Genomic DNA, 8,717 nt, shown 5'->3' on the forward strand with positions numbered 1-8,717 from the left:
AGACTGTGGCTGCTGCCATGTATGTACTTTCTACTTTGATAGCTTGCACTAGCCCTGCACCTTTTCACACCCCAGGGACATGAGCCGGACAGCTGGTGTGGAGTGTGTTTTAGCGTGTGTTAGCGCGTGTTTGAGTGTGTGTGTGAGAGAGTGACTGTGTGTGTGAGAAAGAGAGACATGGGGGGCTCTTGTAGAACATGTCAGACGGGAGGGGCAGATGGGCCGCAGCAGGCAGAGGAAGGTCTTAGGGACAGAGTGAAGAATGATTTTGGACAAAAGGCACAATGGCTGGCTGAATAGGTAATGACTGCAGACAATCTGATGGATAACAATGGCATTGTGATAGACCACTCACAGGGTACATGGGAACCAAGCAGGCCGGGGTGTTGGGGAGGGGTGCGATCAGCTGGACCGCTGGACCAAGTTAGACAGCATAGGGTATGGGTCATAGTAAAATGTGGCCTTTGTGTGTCCATAATGGGAAAGTATAATTATTTTCACAAATGTAAAAATGTAACACTATCTTGTGAAATAACAATATGTATACAACAAGCTATTTTTCATGTTTTCCTCATGCATTTATACCCCAGTTCTAGTATAATCACTATACTAAGTGAGATTGTTTTGTGGCGAATGATAACTCACAAGCATATTGTATGATGAAGAGATTCATAGCAGCTCACATTGACCCTCTGGAAACCTATAATTGCTTGAGAGTTGAGCAGCTAATTTCAGTGTGTTAGAACGAGAAGTGGCTGTTCAGCCAAAGACTCCGCAGCCCAATCAGGGTTGGGTCAGGCTCTCCCCTACAATCTCTGCATGCTTTTTAATCTGCCCTCACACAGCAAGCTGTTATCTACTGCTTGCAGCCATCAATCTCCTCCCAGACGGTGACACCTCCAAATCTGGGACAGCAGTGACCTCCGGCTCCCTCCCTCTGGCTGCTCAAAACCAAAACACCCTCAAATCCTCATCCTCCAGCTCCTTACCCCCCCTTTCACTCTCTCTCTCTTCCCTGTCTGCCTCCCCATTGCTTGTCTCTCTGTCATCTCCCCTTTCTAAAGAGTCTGCCTCCCAGAATTGACCCTCATTTGATAGGCAGTGACAAGTTTGCATTTCCTCTGTCTGTGTACATACGATCCATTTAGAATCAGAATGAAAGTAGTAAGGCTTTACTGCCAGGTATGTTAGGTTTATAAGAGGATTTGCTATGGCATGTTGTGCAGTGGCAACGGCAACCAAATGATGGGCAAATGACATGGACGGGTATTATGTCAAATGTGTAGTGCACTTTATTGACGTTGTTTGTCCTAAATCCTATGTTTGCATTGCCAAAGCAAGTGTCAAAGGAAAACAATTTAAAAAAACTAAGAAACATATGTATGTGCAATAAAAGGGAATGCAGTATGTGTAAACAGGGAGTACTATGTCACATTGAAAATAGGAAAGAATAGCTTATAAACAGTTTGAAATAGTGATTATACGTATATCACTGGTGTGTGTGTGTGTGTGTGTGTGTGTGTGTGTGTGTGTGTGTGTGTGTGTGTAGGCTATGTATGTATGTATAACACTGTATATAAATTATACACACATCACATTTAGTTCAAATCATAGAACAGAACTACACAACTTGAAATTATATTAAGTTGATTTATCACCATCTAGTGGCCATCATCTACTATTACAATATCCAATATCTCCATTTACATTGACTGTAGTGTCTAGACTGATTTGCTCTGTTTTATAGATACTGAATCTACAAATGCTAATAATATTAGTAATTATGCTTCATGGCTAAACTTATTAGATTTTTACATATTATGTAAAAATCTAATAAGTTTAGCCATGAAGCATAATTACTAATTTATTTTCATTGTTTCCCCTTTCTGACTTTGTGATTGAGCATAATTATGATATTCTCATGTTTTCTTCCCTTCTTTTTATAGTCCAATCTAAACCACATTTAGGCCTATATACAATGATTATTTCACCCAACGTCCACTTTATCAGCTTTATTAGCTATATATTAAACTATCCCCATGAATTTATAGGACTTCATAAACACAATTTACATCTTTATTGTGAACAATGGCCCATAAAGCATTTAGGTGATTTAGTGGCTTTGCTTTGGGTATGTTATGGGTAAGGAATTCAGCACTCAGCTATGACTCATTAATTTTCCCTCCAGGCTAAATGTCTTATGATTGTGCCTTCACCTCAAGCACTCAGCCCTTTATTTACATCAGTGATGGAAATGTATTTTAGGCCTACAGTTGAAATATTTTTTATAAATAGCCATACATAAAATAAGATCACACAATCGTACAAGAGCTCTAGCTGTATATGTCATGTTGGGGATAAACAATAAGTTGAAGGGAAGATTCATATATATACTTTACTATTTTTGACCATTTTCCAAAGTATATAGGGGCTACATTTATTACAATAGGAAAACAACATAGCCAATTTAACATTGAGGTGCCCACTGCCCAGTGTGCCCACAAGTATAATGTTTCAAAGAATAGGCCTAAAGATGAAACTTAAGCTAAGGCTTCCCAGAGGGGGAGGTCAAAAGGGGGTGAGTATAACAGTAGTACAGGCTCTAAAGCCTGATGACAAATAGCCTAATATATTTCTTGCAGGCCAAGGGGGGAATCCCTTCCCTTTAGGCTAATGGTTAAGATGTTGGCATTGCATGCGAGAGACCATGGGTTAAAATCCTGGGCGTTACACTAGGTCTACTGACATGCTGCCAATCTGATTGTCTAGTCTCTCTCAGTAGCACTTATTGCTGATCACACCTGATCATCTTTAGAACTTCCTCTTACACATTTCCAAAATACCACCAGATGTGCACTGCAAGCTGACCATGAGTGACCATGTATCGTGAGCTTGTAGATCGGCCATTTTCGGTGTGCGGTAACAGTGCTTTTGTAAATGCACTCTGTCACTCATGCTGCCACCAAAACTAATGATTGTGAAATTAGTTTCAGAGCAATCACGAGCTTCCCTGCTAAGACCCACACTGTATCCATATGCATGAAATTGCTTACGTTAATACATGCTATGAATCGTGGGTAATGCAGTGAATAATTCTGACTGCACACAATAATGTTATTTTCTATTAGACTGGGGACTGTTGTGAAGCTGGAGCCCTGTGGCAATATGCTTGTAAATGGCCATGTATGGATAATTAAGCTTTACTCATGAACATTAAAACTTGCTTATTTTTGTATGCTGCAGGCCATGTTATTGGAGTCTCTGTCTTATTGGAATACATGTTATTAGAGGTATTAGTGTGTGTTTCTTTCAGTATTCGGATTCTTGTAATTGTAAGCATTTGAATATAAGTCATATCATTAATACTATTGGCTAATGGCTTAGATTTGCATTTCACATTCAGAGTAAAATTATAGCTTTTTGTCATCCAGACATTTTTTTACGATAAATGATATACAACGCAACATGATGGAAGAGAACCTATTAAATTTGTTGCCTTTGTCTTTGCATGAGAAGATGTCTATTTTACAAGAATACCAAGCTGGTGAAAATGAAGCAGGAAAATAAACACATTTGTTGAAATTCTTTATTTAGGAATAATAACCCCTTGAGATACAGTATCTTTTTTTAAGATTAGTTTTTGGCTTTTGTGCCTTTATTGATAGATACAGTGAAGACAGACAGGAGAGAGGGAGAGGGGGAGAGACATGCAGCAAAGGTCGTCATGAACGGGACTCGAACACGCGACACTCTGTCAGGCCAGAGCCAACATGTGGCATGCGCCTGGACCACTAGGCCAGCGGGCGCCCCCTCAGCTGTTGTGTTTGGGTAAGCCTCCTCTGCATCATTTTTCTCACCCACTCCAGCGGTCATGTCCTGTAGTACCACTGGGTCTATAGATGAGGTCAGAATCAGTCACATGCTGCCTGTTATCTGCCAGTCACAGTGCTGGCAGTGAGTGTGAAAAATCTAAATGTGGTGACTACAGTATCATGGAGAATCATGGAAAGGATGTTAAATTGATAGACAATGCATGCATGCACGATGCAGCTACATGAGTCATGGCAGCATTAGCACAGGGGCCTATTTCACGAATCTTGGATTAACTAATCCAGGATATAGGCCAAAACCAGGCTTTTTAAATCCTGATCTTTACAGCCTGGTTTATTCCGTTCCACTAAAGCCAAGCGAGGCTCAGAATTGGCGGATTTGGCGAGCCGGGATCAGCAAGCCTGGCTTAATAGACAGTCTGGCTTGTTGTCTCTAGACCCCTTCTGTGGATCAAAGATTTACTGATCCTTCTTCTTCATGGGGTATTAAGGCAGTTTGCATCCTTAATAGTTGCATTACAGCCCCCTTCTGTATATCTCATTATCTTTACTAATCTATTCAAGACTTACTGATACAAGGACTTAAGCTTCTAAAATAAATACTGCTGCTGTAATTAAAGAGAGAACATACTCTCAATAGTGGATAGACTGAATGATTAACTACCCCAAAAATATAGTTTACATTTTACCACTACTATTAACTTAAAACAGAATTCTTAATATTGTAAGCATAATGATATTGTCGCATTGTGATATTTGGCCATAACTCCCTCCTCTGAGGGAGCTACCTTTGGGGAAGGGGGTTGTTGTCCAGACAGGGGCCAGACTGGTGAGGCCAAAATTTGTGCTATTGCCATTGAGAATACATTGGGCGTTTAAGTTAAATAACTCAGAAACTACAAAACATTTCAAAGTAAAAAGTTCCAGCATGTGTCTCCACAGTAAGCTGAATTTTACAAAGTGTGAATGGAGTTTCTAGGTGAAAGTGATTTTTTGAAGTGCCACTATCTGCCTATAAATGTCTCAAATTTGAAAGCACTATATTTCTAAAACTATGAAACATTTCAAAGATTCCTTTTCAGGCACAGATGTCCACCGTAGGATGAACCTAAATAGGTTTGAATGGGGTTTCTAGGTGTAAGTATGTAGGACTATGGGTGAAACGTTATAATGGTAATATGTTGTAAAACAATGAGTAATGGTAATATTTAGTGGTTTTCACTTTTACAAAAAAATAATATATATAATATAATAATTCTTCTTAACCGTGCACTTGCACGACAGCAAACCTATTCATGGGGAACATTCACCAAAAGCAGCTGATCTACAAGCTCACAAGCTGTCATGATGTTGTGCAGCCTATATATTTTGGTTATTTGATTTTATATAGTGCTTAAATTAGTCCTTTAATGCAGACCGATACAAATAAGGCAACATAAACCCATAATAATTGAATAAATCTGGAAAACATCATTGGTTTGTGATCAGTTTGACTGCTTAATGAACAGTAAAGACATCAGGATTAGGTTAAACCTGGCTGTTAGCCTGGTCCGGAGCAGGCTAAGTCCAAAGCATAAGTTTCCATGGTAACTTATGTAGCATCACTTTCATGAAACCGAATCAAGCCTCAACATATCCAGGTTAACTGGTTAAATTAATCTGGCAAGATCAACCAGCTTTCATGAAACCGGTTAAGCACTGATCCAGGATATATTAAGCCAGGATATGTGTTAAAGCCCGGCTTAATCTCTAATCCAAGTTTCGTGAAATAGGCCCCAGGGGGAGGATAGATTGAGGAGGGGTGAGTTTACACTATTGTATTGTAAAGATCCTGATTTAGTATTTCCACTACCCATATTCGGGAACTAAGGAATGGTAAGTTTGGAGGATGCTTGAGGGCCAAATGTTTCTTAATGGTTACTTTGGTCTTTCTTATAGGCACTTCACATAAAAGGTTATCTTTATTTTCTTTGATCTTTTGTTTTTGTTTGTTTCTTTCATGCTTGTTTTCTTGCTTTTTATGGGCATATGAATCAAATGAACACTTTTGACATTAAAAAGTACAGTCTTAGCAGTTTAATGTTGCTTGGAGGATGGTTTATTTTGTAGCTTGAGGAACACAAAGTCATCCAGGGTTTTATTCAGAAGCAATAGTTTACATTATATCAATCTGTGGTGCACTGGTACACATAGCCTCCAGTCAATAAACATATTAATATACAGGATACTGAGGCTGCAATTATATATTTTTTTAATCTACAATTTACAAATCAAATAATTTATTTTGTTGAAGTCTAGGCTGATTGCGGAAATTGCGGAAATTGGAAATTGCGGAAATTGGAAATTGTGGAAATTGCGGAAATTGGAAATTGTAGAAATTGCGGAAATTGCGATTTGACCATGATATGTATCATGGTCAAATCAATTTTATATAAAGGTATACATGCACGCACGCACGCACACACACACACACACACACACACACACCATTGACAATGAATGGAGAATTTACGTCATATGAGTCTGAGCAAATAGACATGTTACGTCATAATGATGTACGATGATAAGAGTGCTGCTCACTTCACACAGGTGTGATTTTCACCACTGTGAATCGGCCTATAGGTCGAAGATGTGAGATTACCAATCTGAGAATGCACTCTTAAAGCATCTACTGGAGTACAAGTCTACTAGTACTAATATAAGTTACATAACTATCGCCGCACCATACAGTATGCCTATGCCATTGTCCTTATATGAACCTTTTTCTTGGCATAATAGTGTTTTCTGTTTCTGATTCTTCTCTGTGGATGATTATGAGGGTATGTGTGTCAAATCTAAAATGTGAACGTGATGATAACATCAGCCTAAAGCAGAGACAGAGGGGACTGTGAGAGCAACACCAGCAGAATGAGAGGCATGTGGACTAGGTTTTACTCTGCATCATTAAATACACAACATAGCTCGGAAGGCAGCGCTCTTTCACATCCATATGTAAACCATTTCTCTCCCCCTCCCCTCCCTCTCTTAAAACCTCCGGCTCATTAGTGTTGCCTTTATGACATGGCTTTACCTAAATGCTGTGGATTTTTCCATTCCCTCCTCTGGCCCGTTTGCAGACTCCTACCCAGTAGCTAAAAGAGTGCCCAGGAAGGCATTCTTGAGTGGTGATTGCTGCTTTTCTGCTCAAGCCCTATGCATTGCACTCAATGAGAATCCAGTTCAGTCCACAAAGGGCATCACTGTCAGTATGTCAGTATGTACCTGTCAAAATAGTAAATACTAGTAAGAAACAGCCACAGGCACAACACCAGTGGGAGCTCCACTGATCTCGTTCCCCTCAGATTTGGCACAAACATGGGCATGTTTCTACTATTATGCCACCAAAATGTGGAACGCCCTACCACCAGCCATCAAAAAGTGTGACTCTACCCTCCTTCAAAACTGCCATAAAAGAGCACCTAGATACTGTACCTAGATACGTCTTCTGTGTACCTTTTGCAATCAATCAATCAATCAATCAATCAATCAATCAATCAATCAATCAATCAATCAATCAATCAATCAATGTAATTCATATACCACACATTAAGCGTTCTATGTTCAAATTCACAACTAACCCGTGGCCTCGCAGAGAGGATATCAAAGCAAGGTAATGACAGCCTTCCTCCAACCCCGATCCTTTTAATCCCCACCCCGCAGCAGTCCCCTAGCTGTAACTTGGCCCCTGTGATCCACTCTCTGTCACAGTCCCCCAGGCTGAGGAGGGCAGACAGGAGGGTACTGGCTGCCTGGTCCTAATGAGGGTCTTCCTGGGACCTGAGACAGAAGCTGGGCTCACAGTGCCAACTGCTGTGGATGCCCTGCCACCTAAAAGTCTTGCTCTTGCCACCCACACTTTACATGTCTAACTCATGTTGATTAGGTGATGTAATGCTGATTTAAAACAAACGGTGCCAACACAAACGCCATTAACAATACAGAGACAATATGACGTGAACGACACATTATGACATAAAATTTGCTTTCATTGTCAATGTGTTTACTAAACTAACTTTGAACTAAAGACAAACATTAAACCTGTGTATCCCCTCATAAACACAAATAAAAAGTATGTCATGACATCACAGGTTGTGGCTCCCCAGCTAGGGAGTACACACACACACACACACACACACACACACACACACACACACACACACACACACACACACACACACACACACACACACACACACACACACACACACACACACACACACACACACACACGAACAGTGTGAACAAACACTAATCTCCAAAACAATAAAAGACATACATTCCTAAAAATACACAATCCAGTGATATTGCTGCTTAAGAGCCACAAGGTGGAGCTGACACACACACTTTCAGATTCTCTATAAAACACCACCAGAAAGGTGTAATTTCGTTCTGCTGCCTCTGTTATGGACCTATGGTCTAAGAAGTCACATCTGATATTACTATTACCATGACAACTAATTCAGATTAAGGGCAACAATCAGCACAAAGTCCATTGGAGATCTGAGATTATGTTGCATGTTTAAAATAGCCATTATTTACTGGCATGCCTGACTTGTATGATCCTCCAACATTCCAAGATCCCAAGATGTCACGTCGTTTGATGCTATGATATGGAGACAAAAACATGCCCAGAGACAGACTGCAGATAGAGACCGAGGGCAGGAGAAGGACAGACAGAGAGAAACAGAATAGTAGAGGGAGAGAGAGGAGGAGCGGAGATGATTACAGGCGTGCATAATGCCCAAGTGTCACGTGTAGCCGATCTACAAGATCCTGGATCGGCTATTTTCAGTGCAGTGTAAATTGTGCTTAAAGGGGCTCAAGGGATCCAACTTAATTTGCCAACTG

The sequence above is a fragment of the Protomyctophum bolini genome (assembly GCF_963924005.1).
Source record: "Protomyctophum bolini genome assembly, chromosome: 4".
In the NCBI taxonomy this organism is placed as follows: Eukaryota; Metazoa; Chordata; class Actinopteri; order Myctophiformes; family Myctophidae; genus Protomyctophum; species Protomyctophum bolini.